The 12,449-nt window shown below is 38.1% G+C and overlaps 1 protein-coding gene across 2 annotated transcripts in view; it reads left to right on the top strand.

Annotated features, from left to right (window-relative positions):
* KCNH7 (potassium voltage-gated channel subfamily H member 7) overlaps window positions 1–12,449 on the top strand; it is a 444,235-nt gene that overhangs the window by 278,501 nt on the left and 153,285 nt on the right. The gene's annotated exons all lie outside the window — the stretch shown is intronic.

Raw genomic sequence — 12,449 nt, 5'->3', positions numbered from 1 at the left:
GCTATGAATGTACTAGTACATATATTCTTTCCGATTGGTGTTTCAGGTTTCTTAAGGTATATTCCTAGAAGTGGGATCACTGGGTCAAATGGCAGTTCAATTTTTAATTATTTGAGGTAACACCATATTGTTTTCCATAGTGGCTACACCAGTCTGCATTCTCACCAGCAGTGTACTAGAGTCCCCTTTTCTCTACACCCTTACTAGCACTTGTTGATTTGATGATTTGTTGATGGCAGCCATTCTGACAGGTGTGAGGTGATGCCTCATTGTTGTTTTAATTTACATCTCTCTGATGATTAGTGACATTGAGCATTTTTTTCATATGTCTCTTAGTCATTTGTATGTCCAGTTTGGAGAGGTGTCTCTTTAGGTCCTCTGCCCATTTTTTAACTGGGTTCTTTATTTTCCTTTTGTTGAGTTGTATGAGCACTTTATATATTTTGGATATTAACCCCTTATCTGATGTATCATTGGCAGTTATGCTCTCCCATATATGGGTTCCCTTTCCATTTTGATGATTGTTGCTTTTGCTGTGCAGAAGCTTTTTAGTTTGATGTACTTCCATGTGTTCATTTTTGTTTCTTTGTTTCTCTTGTCTTAGGTGTTGTATCAGTGAAAATTCTGCTGTATATGATGTCTGAAATTTTGTTCCCTAAATTTTCTTCTAGGATTTTTATGGATTCACAAGTCACATTTAAGTCTTTTATCCATTTTGAGTTTATTCTTGTGTATGATGTAAGCTGATGGTCTAGTTTCTTTTTTTTGCATGTAGCTGTCCAATTTTTCCAACACCATTTAGTGAAGAGGCTGTCTTTAATCCATTATATACTCTTGCCACCTTTGTCAAATATTCATTGGTCATAATGACTTGAGTCAATTTCTGGGTTCTCCGTTCTGTTCCATTGATCTATATGCCACTTCTTGTGCCAGTACCAGGCTGTTTTGATTACTATGGCTTTGTAGTATAACCTGATTTCTGATATTGTAATCCCTCCTACTTTGTTCTTCTTTTTCAAGATTGCTGTAGCTATTCAGTCTTTTTTGGTTCCATATAAACTTTTGGATTATTTGTTCTAGTTCTGTGAAATATGTTATTGATATTTTGATGGGGATTGCATGGAATCTATAAATTGCTTTGGGTAGTATGGACGTTTTAATGATGTTAATTCTTCCAGTTTATGAACAAGGTATATGCTTCCACTTTTTATATCTTCTTCTATTTCTTTTTTCAATATTCTGCAAATAGGTCCTTTATTTCTTTGGTTAACTTTATTCCTAAGTACCTTAATATTTTTGTCACAATGGTAAATGGGATTACTTTTTTAGTTTTCCTTTCTGTGAGTTCATGGTTGATGTATAAGAATGCAGTCAATTTCTTAACATTAATTTTGCATCCTGCTACTTTGCCAAATTCATTTATTAAATATAGTAGATTTTTGATGGAATCTTTAGGGTTTTCTATGTACAGTATCATGCCATCTGCAAATGATGACAGTTTTGCTTCCTCTTTTTCAGTTTGGATTCCTTTTATGTTTTCTTCATATCTAATTGCTGTGGCTAAGACTTCCAGTACTATGTTAATTAAGAGTGGTGACAGTAGGCATCTGTCTTGTTCCTGTTCTTAAGGGAAATGTTTATAGTTTTTGTCCATTGAGCATGATATTGGCTGTAGGTTTTTCACATATGACCTTACTATGTCAAGATATGATCCCTCTAATCCCACATCGCTGAGCATTGCTATCAGAAATGGGTGCTAGATTTTGTTGAATGCTTTTTTAGCATCTGTTGATATGATAGTGTAGTTTTTATCTTTCATTTGGTTTATATAGTGTATCACATTTATTGATTTATAAATATTGTACCATCCTTGCATCCCTGGGATGAACCCCATTTGGTCATGATGAATAATTGTTTTTTATGTATTGCTGGATTCGATTTGCTAATATTTTGTTAAGGATTTTGATATCTGTGTTCATCAGAAATATTGGCCTGTAGTTTTCTTTCTTTGTAGTGTCTTTATCTGGTTTTGGAATTAGAATTATGTTGACCTCATAAAATGAGTTTGAAAGTCTTTTGTCTTCTTGGATTTTCTTATATAGTTTGAGGAGAATGGGTGTTAGGTCTTTGAATGTTTGGTAAAACACTCCCATGAAGCCATCTGGGCCAGGGCTTTTGTTTGCTGGGAGTTTCTTGATTACATCTTTAATTTCCTTACTTGCTATTGGTCTATTCAAGTTTTCTGTCTCTTCCCAGTTCAGTTTTGGGAGACTATGTGTTTCTAGAAATTTGTTTATTTTGCCTAGATTGTCCAATTTGTTGGCCTATAATTGTTCATAATATGTTTTGAAGATCCTTTGTATTTCTGTGGTGTCAGTTTTTACTTCTCCTCTTTAGTTTCTGATTTTCTTTATTTGGGTCATCTCTTTTTGTTTCTTGGTGAGTGTGCCCAAGGGTCCATCAATCTCGTTTATCTTTTCAAAGAACCAGCTCTTTATTTCATTCATCTTTTGAATTGTTTATTTTTTTTAGTTTCTATGTCATTTATTTCTGCTCTGACCTTTATTATTCTTTCCTTCTACTTGCCTGGGTTTTCCTTTTTGTTCATTTTCTAGTTCTTTAAGTTGTGTGGTTAGAAAGTCAATTAGGAATCTTTCTTTTTTCTTGAGGTAGGCCTCTAGTTATAAACTTCCCTCTCAGGACTGCTTTTGCTGTGTCCCATAGATTTTGTGTTGTTGTGTGTTTATTTTCATTGGTTCCCGGGAAGTTTTTAATTTCTTCCCTGATCTCCTTAGTCACCCATTTATTGTTTAATAATATGCTATTTAGCCTCCATGTGTTTGGATGTTTTTGCTGTAAATTGACTTCTAGTTTCATGCCACTGTGATCTGAGAAAATGCTTGATATGATTTTAATCTTCTTGAATTTGTTAAGACTTACTTTGGGTCCTAACATATGGTCTGTCTTTGAGAATGTTCCATGTGCACTTGAGAAGAATGTATATTCTGCAACTTTGGGTTGAAATCTTCTGTAAATATCAATTAAGTCCAACTGATCTAGTTCATCATTTAAGGATTCTGTGTCCTTCTTAATTTTTTGTCTAGAAGATATATCCCGTGGTGTCAGTGGGGTGCTAAAGTCACCCACTATGATTGTATTGCTATTGATTGCTCCCTTGAAGTCCTCCAGAAGCTTTTTAATATGTTTTGGAGTTCCTGTATTTGGTGCATATATATTTACCAGGATTATATCCTCTTGGATTGATCCTTTTAATATTATGTAGTGACCTTCTTTGTCTCTTATTATTGCCCTCATTATGAAGTCTATCTTATCAGATATGAGTATTGCTACACCAGGTTTTTTTCATTTCCATTTGCCTGTAAAATATTTTTCCATCCCTTTACTTTCATCCTGTGTGACTCTTTTGTTGTGAGGTGGGTTTCTTGTAGGCAGTGTGTGTGTGTGTGTGTGTGTGTGTGTGTGTGTGTGTGTGTGTATTGTGTTTTCTTATCCAATCAGCAGCTACCCTATGTCTTTTGATTGGAACATTTAAGCCATTTATATTTAAGGTTATTACTGCTAGATACATATTAGTTGCCATTTTTATTTTATGCCTGTGTTCCTCTCTTTCTGTTTCTTCTTCTCCTACAGCTGTCCCTTTAGCATTTTTTGCACTGCTGGTTTGGTGGTGATAAATTCCTTTAGTTTTTTTTTGTCTGTGAAGCTCTTTATTTTACCTATCAATTTTGAATGGTAGCCTTACTGGATAGAGTCTTCTTGGATTCAGACTCTTGCCTTTAATTACTTTGTACACTTCATGCCACTCCCTTCTGGCCTGTAGTGTTTCTATTGAGAAATCAGCTGACAGTTTAATGGGACCTCTCTTGTAGGTAACTTTCTGTCTCTCTCTTACTTCCTTTAAGATTCTTTCTTTGTCTTTAATGTTTGCCATTTTCAATATGATGTGTCTATCTGTGGGTCTTTTTGGATTCATCTTGCTTGAAACTGTGTTTCCTGGATTCGTGTGACTTATTCCTTCACCAAATTAAGGAAGTTTTCTGTTATTATTTCTTTGAACAGTTTCTCTATTCCTTTCTCTGATTCTTCTCCTTCTGGTTTCCTTATGATGTGAATGTTGTTACATTTTGTATTGTGCCAATGCTCCATTACACTCTTTCTGTTTTTAAATTTTTTTCTCCATTTGCTGGGAACAATATATTTAAGAATATTAGTGACACCAATTCTGTTTGTTCTTGTCAGTCAAAACTTTTGTATAGGGCCTTTTTAATGTGGTTTCTCAGTGATGTTAGTAGATGGCCAAACATTTGCTCCTTCCTTGTTCTTGTTGGCATTAATCCTATAAAATATTGCCTGCTTTCTTTGTCCTCAACAATTTACAGTAGTAAGGGAGGAAATCTAGTAAATTAATTATTTTCATCTTAAAATTTTAATCTTTTTCTCCTGAAATATAATATGTGATAAGTAAACCTTGCTTGTGGTTTTATGATGTCTATTTGAAATTTTTTCATTGCCATGAAAATGTCTCTTCCATTGGCTCACCATAATGCCTGAAATTTCCATATTTAGAGAAACTTATTATCTCTAGAAACTTCCTATCAAGTGGGCTTGGATTAACTAAGAGAGGTAACAGATTAACACAGTCCCTGATGAGCTTCAAAGTCATCAGGCAAAAAGAAAGAGTCATTGGTATGTAAATCAAGGTTCCAGTTCAGACTAACTAAAGACTTAAACTTTAACTGATGGAATTCACCCCAGTTTTTATATCCAACATATTTTACCCATATAGTTGTGGCTAAAACCAGCCATAGGGTGTTTTTTCAAACACCAGAGTTAAGATTAATTTCTTTACCTAAAAATGAAACCTCATGTGTCTCTGTCAACAAGTCGTTTAAGCAAGACCTTTAGATAAACATATGGACTGGTGACCTTTCAGAAGGGATGAGAAGAACTTTAGAACTAGAGGCAAAGCCCGAGAAACCAACTGTATAATTAGAGGCCACTAGGACCAGAAATATGGGGTATGGGTGGGCAGTTGGATGTTCACAAAAAAAATGGGTAAATTACAAGCACATTTTTTCCTCTTTTCCCCAACTTAAAAAATAGTCGGCTTTATCTTTCACTCAATGACTATTGACTACAGAACTGAAAATTATTCTTTGATAATTCCTGTATGATAATAATAGTTAATAGGCAATGTTTTAAACTTTATGCAGACATTAGATTATTTAATCCTCACAATAATTCCATAAAGTGGGTTGACATCATCATCCCTATTGTACAGATGACAAAATTCTCAGACCACTTAAAGAACTTATTTCAAGGTCAAACACTGGAAAGTGACAGATCCAGGAATTAACCCCTGACAATCTGATCCTGAGTTTTTATGCTTAACTACTACACTACATAGCCTCTGATGGTCACAGAGGGTACGTCCTGCCCTTCATATAAACATGTGTTGCTGTGTGCACAAATAGATCATCCCCATCCTATATTTTTCTCTGTGGTCTCAACGTACAGCTAGACCTTATCAGTCACTACTCTGTTGCCTTGAAAAATTACTAAGCTAGGTTATAAGGCCTGGTATGGGTCAAACACAAAGGCAATAATAAATGTGTTTGGGGTGAATTTGAAATAAAACATTTCTCCATCTTGCTGTGCAATTGTATTTGGAAAAATATATCCAGGTCAAGATGAGTTATTGCAAAGCAAGCCCTGCCATCAGGCGTCAGCTGCAGGTTCATGCCTTCTGCAGCCTTTGGGAGCAGAGAACCTCTGTAGTAGTCCACATGCCCCAAAGCCTGGTGTCAAAACCTGGGAGAGGATGTTCCCCATTAACATTGCCTGTGGGAAGGAAGAGTCCTGTTATCACTCTTTCTAGGACATTCTGTCTGCTCCCCCTGCTCTTCAAAAAGAAAAAAAATACCTAGGTGTATAAAAATAAAAATGAAAATCCCAAGTTATAATGGTCAAACAAGATAAGAATTTTTGTGAGAAGAAAGGAGGGCTCAGTTACCCAGAGAAATACCTTTAATTTGATCTTTTTCTGCTTGTATCACTTTTGTTTCAGACAGACATATAGAGCCTAATTTTAACCCCCTCAAGGTTTGTATTCATTATAAATGATTCTCGGGAGAGGCCTAATCTTTGAGTAATTTGTTTGTTGTTTTAAAATGTGCCTTTTTGTGTTGAATGAAGTAGAGAGTATGTCTAAGAATCCTGAAGATGTATGCTAAACTTGAACCCTGTGGGAATATAAAGCTCTGTGTGATGGAGATCTTTTGGAACACCTGTAAATTAGAAATGTTGTGTGAAGACCATGGCATGTGTTAGATCATTCCGACTGGAATCCTGACTATCCAGCAGACTAGCTGTGTGACTTGGGGGAAGTCGATTGTTCTTGTCATGTCTCAGTGTATGTTCTTCTTTAGTGTATGTTCTTCATTAAGGTTCTTATGAGTAAAGCATGTGAAGGATACAGCGTAATAACTGGCACAAAGCAATTGTTTAATAAAAGTCAGCTATTTGTTATTGTTGTTATCAAAAGCAGAAATACCAGGCATGAGAGTAATTAAACTGGTTGTCCCAGAAAGGGCCACACATCATTCACTTTGCCCTAGAGTCACCATGTCTCTTCACTGCCCATACTTTCCCCTCAACGTACGATAGCTCCCTTCCCAATTTCTACCAATCACGGTCACTGAGGACCCAGCCTAAATGATGCTTCCCCTTGCAACCTCTGCATTCCTGAGCAGAATGGCTCATTCTCTTCTCAGGCACTCCAGCACACTCTCACAAGTAGATTTTTTAAAAAATGATAGATCCCTTTTTTATTCATGTTTGTAAGTCCTACAGTTTTAGGTGTAGTACCTTATAACACCAGAGGTACCTAACACATTCATGTTAAATTTTATTTATTTAAAACATATTTTACCACTCTCAGATATACAAAAAACTCACATTGCTCATAACTTTTGTTCTGCTCCAAAGTTGCAAATCTAGGGAGAACAAACAGTGTATAATTCCTTTCAGTAACCATGGATACACCATGAACAGAGCAGACCGTGCATATGGCCATGTACAGCCTTAATTACCAATAACATCCACACAGTGATCACTGGCCTGAGGATTATAATTGTGTTTGACCTTGACAGTAATGTGTACATACACATACCATGGTAATGTGTAGATTCACTGATATTCTGAATCAGTCCAGCTAGTTCAGTGTTAATGCAGTTTTTCTGAATGAGTGGCAGTTTAGTGGAGTGGTTCGGCTTTAGTTACCTTTGAGACTTGGTACCATGATTATGTCCTATGAAAAAATTATTGAACCAAATAACCAAATATTTACTTGTGTGTAAAAACCACAAAGTATTAAAAAAAAAAGGTCACAAACATGCCCCAAAGTCCCTGATTACAAATGGAGACTTGGCTTGCCTTGATACTGAGTAGAGCACTTTAAATTAGCCTCAGTTTGTTTTAACACCGATATATTCCAGTACACTAATTGAATCAAAAAGCTCTAAACTTAAGTGGAAATCAGAGCTGGGAAGGGGGTAATTATAATATTACATGTTAAGATACAATCTGACTTATGAGACAGAAAGCTTTAAAGGTTTTTATTTCTAATTTCAATCTCCAAATAATTTATTAGTGGTTTATTAAGTACATGAAAATAGCTGACCTTGCTTTTTCAATAATCAAGTTTATCAGTATAAAGAAGACCTTATTCTTGAGTATAAATGTTTGGGACTCTCTGTGCTTCCTGGACTTATATATGGTTCTTTCACCAAGTTAGGAAAGTTTTCTTTAATTTTTTTTTTTCAAATAGCTTTTCCGTTTCTTGCTCTCTCTCTTCTCCTTCTGGCACCCCCATGATGCAAATGTAGATATACTTGAAGTTGTCCCAGAGGCTCCTAACACATTGTTTTTGATTCTTTTTGATGTTTAATTGGGTATTTTTTGCTTCTTTATATTCCTAATCAATGGCTTGATTCTCAGCTTCACTTACTCCACTCTTAATACCCTGTAAATTATTCTTTATTTCAGTTAGTGCATACTTCATTTTTGACTGGTCCTTTATTATGCTCTTGAAGTCCTCACTAAGGTCCTTGAGCATCCTTATAAGCAGTGTTTTGAACTCTGCATTTGTTAGATTGCTTATCTCTATTTCATTTAGTTCTTTTCCTGAAGTTTTGTTCTGTTCTTTCACTTGGGACATGTTTCTTTGTCTCCTCATTTTAACTGCCTCTCTGTGTTTGTCTCTATGTATTAGGTAGAGTTGCTGTGTCTCCTAGGTTTTCTGGGGTCACCTATTGTTGTAGGTGTCCCATAGGATCCAGTGGCACAGCCTCCCTGATCACCCCAGGTGGGCTTTCGAGGTACAGCCCCCATGTGGACTGTATACTCTTCTGTTGTAATTGAGTCTTAATTGCTGTTGGCACGTCAATGGGAGGGATTTACTCAGGCTGATCAGCTGCAAGGACTGGCTGTGCCCACTGACCACTAACTTCTGACCACCTTGGAGGATCAGCTGTGCAGGGGCCCACCATGCAGAGCAAGACTTACTTTGGCAGGGCTCCGGTACCCACTGAGTCCACTTCTTGAATTTGTCATTGGAGTAGGTGAATGGGGGGTCGTGTTTTGATGTGGTCTAAAGCTGTCTGCTGGTTGTGCTGGCTCTGGGGCAAGGTCAGTCACTGACTCTGTTCTACCTGGGGCCACCAGGAGTAAACTACAGAGCAATCTTCAGGTGGCTGCTTCTTGTGCTGGACTTAGAGGTGCCCAGAAGAAACCAAGCTGTGAACCAAGGCTGGCTGCTTCTAGTTCCAGGCCTGGGGCCACTTAACAAGAGGTAGGGGGCTCGCTGAGGCCAGATGCTGCTTGTTTGAGAGAATTTTGGAAAATCTAAAGCATGAGCCAAGACAGGCCAATCCTATGGTAAAGCCACTGGAAACAGCTTAGGTGGGCCCAAAAGTTGGGTGGGGCAGGGCCTCAGGGAATCACCAGAGTGGGGCAAATAGTGTGCGTCAGGTTGCTGGAGTCCCAGATATGGTGCCCATCTGCCTGCCCCATGAGTGAAGGGCTCACCAAAGGAACAACAGCCTCCACCAGCACGTCTGTCCTTCTGTCCAGGAGAAAGCTGCCTCTCCAGCCCTCGCCCCGATGCCAAACAACTCAGTTCTTCCCTGTATGTCTCTGGTGCCTTTCAAGCTGCCTCCCTTCCACACTGGAGCTCAGAGGGAGCAAATTTAAGTAAGTCTGTGGGGACCCTTTAAGAGGAAGTACCTGAGGCTCCAGCAGCCTCAGCCTCCCTCAGCCTCAGTTCCTGCTGGTTTTATAGCCAGAAGTTATGGGATTCTCTTCCTGGCACTGGAACCCTGAGCTGGGCACCTAGTGTGGGACGGGGACCCCTCACTTCTCAGGAAGGACCTTCCCACTGAGGTATCCTTCCTGATATTTTTCTGCCATACATGGATGTGGAACCAGCCTGTCCACCTCCGCCCCTCCTACCAGTCTCGATGTGGCTGCTTCTTTAATTTCATAGTTGTAAGACTTCCATTCAGCTTGATGTCAGGCAGTTCTAATGATGGTTGTTCTGTAGTTTAGATGGATGTGAGACCCACCTTTACCTACATCGCCGTCTTGACCAGAAGGCCCTGGCCTTTTGTTTTAAAATGCAGCTAGGAGTATGCCACCATTTTATTAATAAAGGAGTAATTTTTCAGATCACCCTGAGTTTGCTTGCTCTGTGGTTACAGTTAAAAATGAATATTCTAGACATTTTATTAAAATGAACACTGTTCATCCTAACCATTCTTTCACACTTTGAGAATATTTTCACTCAGAAGACAACTAGGAAATGAATCTAATTCTAAATAATATTAGTATAATTGCATATATAATTTTATAATTACTAGAGAATGTTATTGTAAATAAGCTATTGACAAACATTAATTTCATTTGAATACAAGGTTCATTTTAATAAGGGTTGAACTTTTCATTCTAGATTATTTTTAGTTCCACTCTTTATGCATTGTTGAATGTGACTTTTTTTTTCTTCATTGCTGGAATAGTGTTGGCTGAATTATGTTTCCTTGTCTCTTGCTCCCAATGTTTCATTCAAGAAATATTTAGAAGCACACTCTAGCGACTTCTTAGGATAATGTTACTTTACAAAGCAGTACCTTAACAGAATTTAGAATGTGCAGAATTATGCAAGCTAAAATATTTTGCCCTATAAAATGTTTTTGGTTCCCCTTCTTCTCTAAATTCCATGTACTTCTTTTCAATATCTGCTTTCCAGGAGGCTCTGAAAGATTGATGGAAACATTAAATCCAAAAACTGAAAGAGAAGAAAGGAAATGAGTCTTCAGTCGACTTTAGAGGAGATACATTGCTTAATAGATACAGGCAGGAAACAATGATAGTGCAGTAAATCCCAGATTAATTATACGAATTCAATAGACTTTGGGGCCAATGCATATAGATGAACCTTTTTTATAAAGCACCGTAATTTTATGATTTTTTTTTTAGCACTAGACAATAAATTTACAGGCATTAGTACAGAAAAAATGATTGTTCCCCTTTACTGAAAGCAAAATTATTCTGCTCTGTGATAAACCAAACCTGTTAGATCTCTATCCTCATATCTTTTATCTATTGATGTCCCACAAATCTGTGCTTTATGTTTTCTTGTACAGTCAGCAGTATACTTCAAATGTTGCAATTCTAAACTAAGTAACAAATCTGCGAATTCACAGTGATACCCTAAATGATCCAAGATATGTCATTTTAAGTGTTAAAATCAATATGTATTTTGGTTCATTAGCTAAATACATAATGGCTATTTCTAGCATCTCCACAGACTCTCTTTTTAACCAATTTGTAGTGTGATGCCTGGCCTGAAGCACTTCTATTTTTAGTTCTAATGGAAGAGTCTTAAATTGCTTATTTTCTGTTTACTAAAGTTATCCTGCTTGTTACTATGGTAACTGTGACAAGTGTTCTAGCTCACTATTTTATTAAATAAATTTAAGTTGTAGCTGAAGACTGTGAAGGTGCAGCATGTCATTCTTAAAACACACTTTCACACATCAGTAATTTCACATTTGTAGAAAATATGAAATTAATTATAAATAAGATCTTCTATATTACAAGTTTGGGAGGCTATCCACATTTCAAAATCTGAATCATAACTAGCACATGTGCTCCTCCAGCTTACAAAGTCTATGTTCTAAAAGTGTTGTTGTAAATGAGTTCCATGAAAATTAGAATATGTTCAGCCGTAGGAATAATTTTACAAATAATAATTACATCTCCGGGCCCACCCTCAAAAGCCCTTCAGCCCGTGATGTCTCAAGATATAGCAATATAGCAGGAGCCTGTGTGCTCAGCTCTGGCAGCAGGAGCCATGTTATAAGGGTGAGGAGACAGTACAGAGTTTTCTCATGCTCATTTTGTTTTACACAATCAAAGCATATTTGGGGCACAATTTTGGAATGCTGGCACCCACTGGCCTTTGTGGCTGTTGGGGCCCCCAACTACATCCTGTTATTTGCCTTAGCCCATACCTCCAGCCTCCTGGCATCCTTTCATTCTCCTGCATCTTCCTCTGGAGTCTGTGCCAGGCCCACCTTGCTCCCACCCTGCTCCTGACTCTATACTGAATCATTGCTGTCCTCAAGAGTCAAGGCGGTCTCAATCAGCTGTTTAAAAAGAAAGCAATTGGCCCAGCCAGTGTGGCTCAGTGCTGAGCATTGACCCGTGAACCGAGAGGTCACTGGTTCGATTCCCGGTCAGGGCACATGCCCAGGTTGTGGGCCAAATCCCCAGTGGGGGGCATGCAGGAGGCGGCCAATTGATGTTCTCTCTCATCGATGTTTCTCTCTCTCTCTTTCTCTCTCTCTCTTCCTCTCTTTCTAAAATCAATAACGAAAAAATAAATAGAAAGAAAGCAATTGGGCTGAGCATTGTCTCCGGGTGTTTAGTGACTTCCTTCTGCTCCAGGAACCCAGACAAAGAGCCCATCCTCAGTGCAGGCGGTTCAGGCAAGAAGTGTATGAGTGGGGTCCTGGCTTTAAACAAGGCAAGTGCAGAACATTTGCAGAGGTGTGAACAGGGTTACAAGAACCACTGAGGAAATTCTGGGCACCCAGGGACTAGCATTACCACTCTTGGAAGGGCTGCCCTCTAAGACCTGTGGCCATGGCAAGTTTGGGGCACTGTCTGTTTTACTCTCCCACCCTTCTGCCTCTTGCCAATGACTTTCATTAGCCAAATCCACCCAGCACCCAGAGGCCAAGAGGGCCAGGGTCATGTACCTCAAGGAAGTCAATTGCTTTGGGACCTGGAGTAACACAGAAAAAAGCAAAAGATAGATGAGGAGGGGGTGAAAAGAAACTGCCATTTGTGACATCATGGATGGATCT

The sequence above is a fragment of the Molossus molossus genome, unplaced genomic scaffold, assembly GCF_014108415.1.
Source record: "Molossus molossus isolate mMolMol1 unplaced genomic scaffold, mMolMol1.p scaffold_m16_p_11, whole genome shotgun sequence".
NCBI classification, from domain to species: Eukaryota; Metazoa; Chordata; class Mammalia; order Chiroptera; family Molossidae; genus Molossus; species Molossus molossus.
Note: the sequence above shows the minus strand (reverse complement) of the source record. Positions and strands in the feature narration are given on the sequence as shown.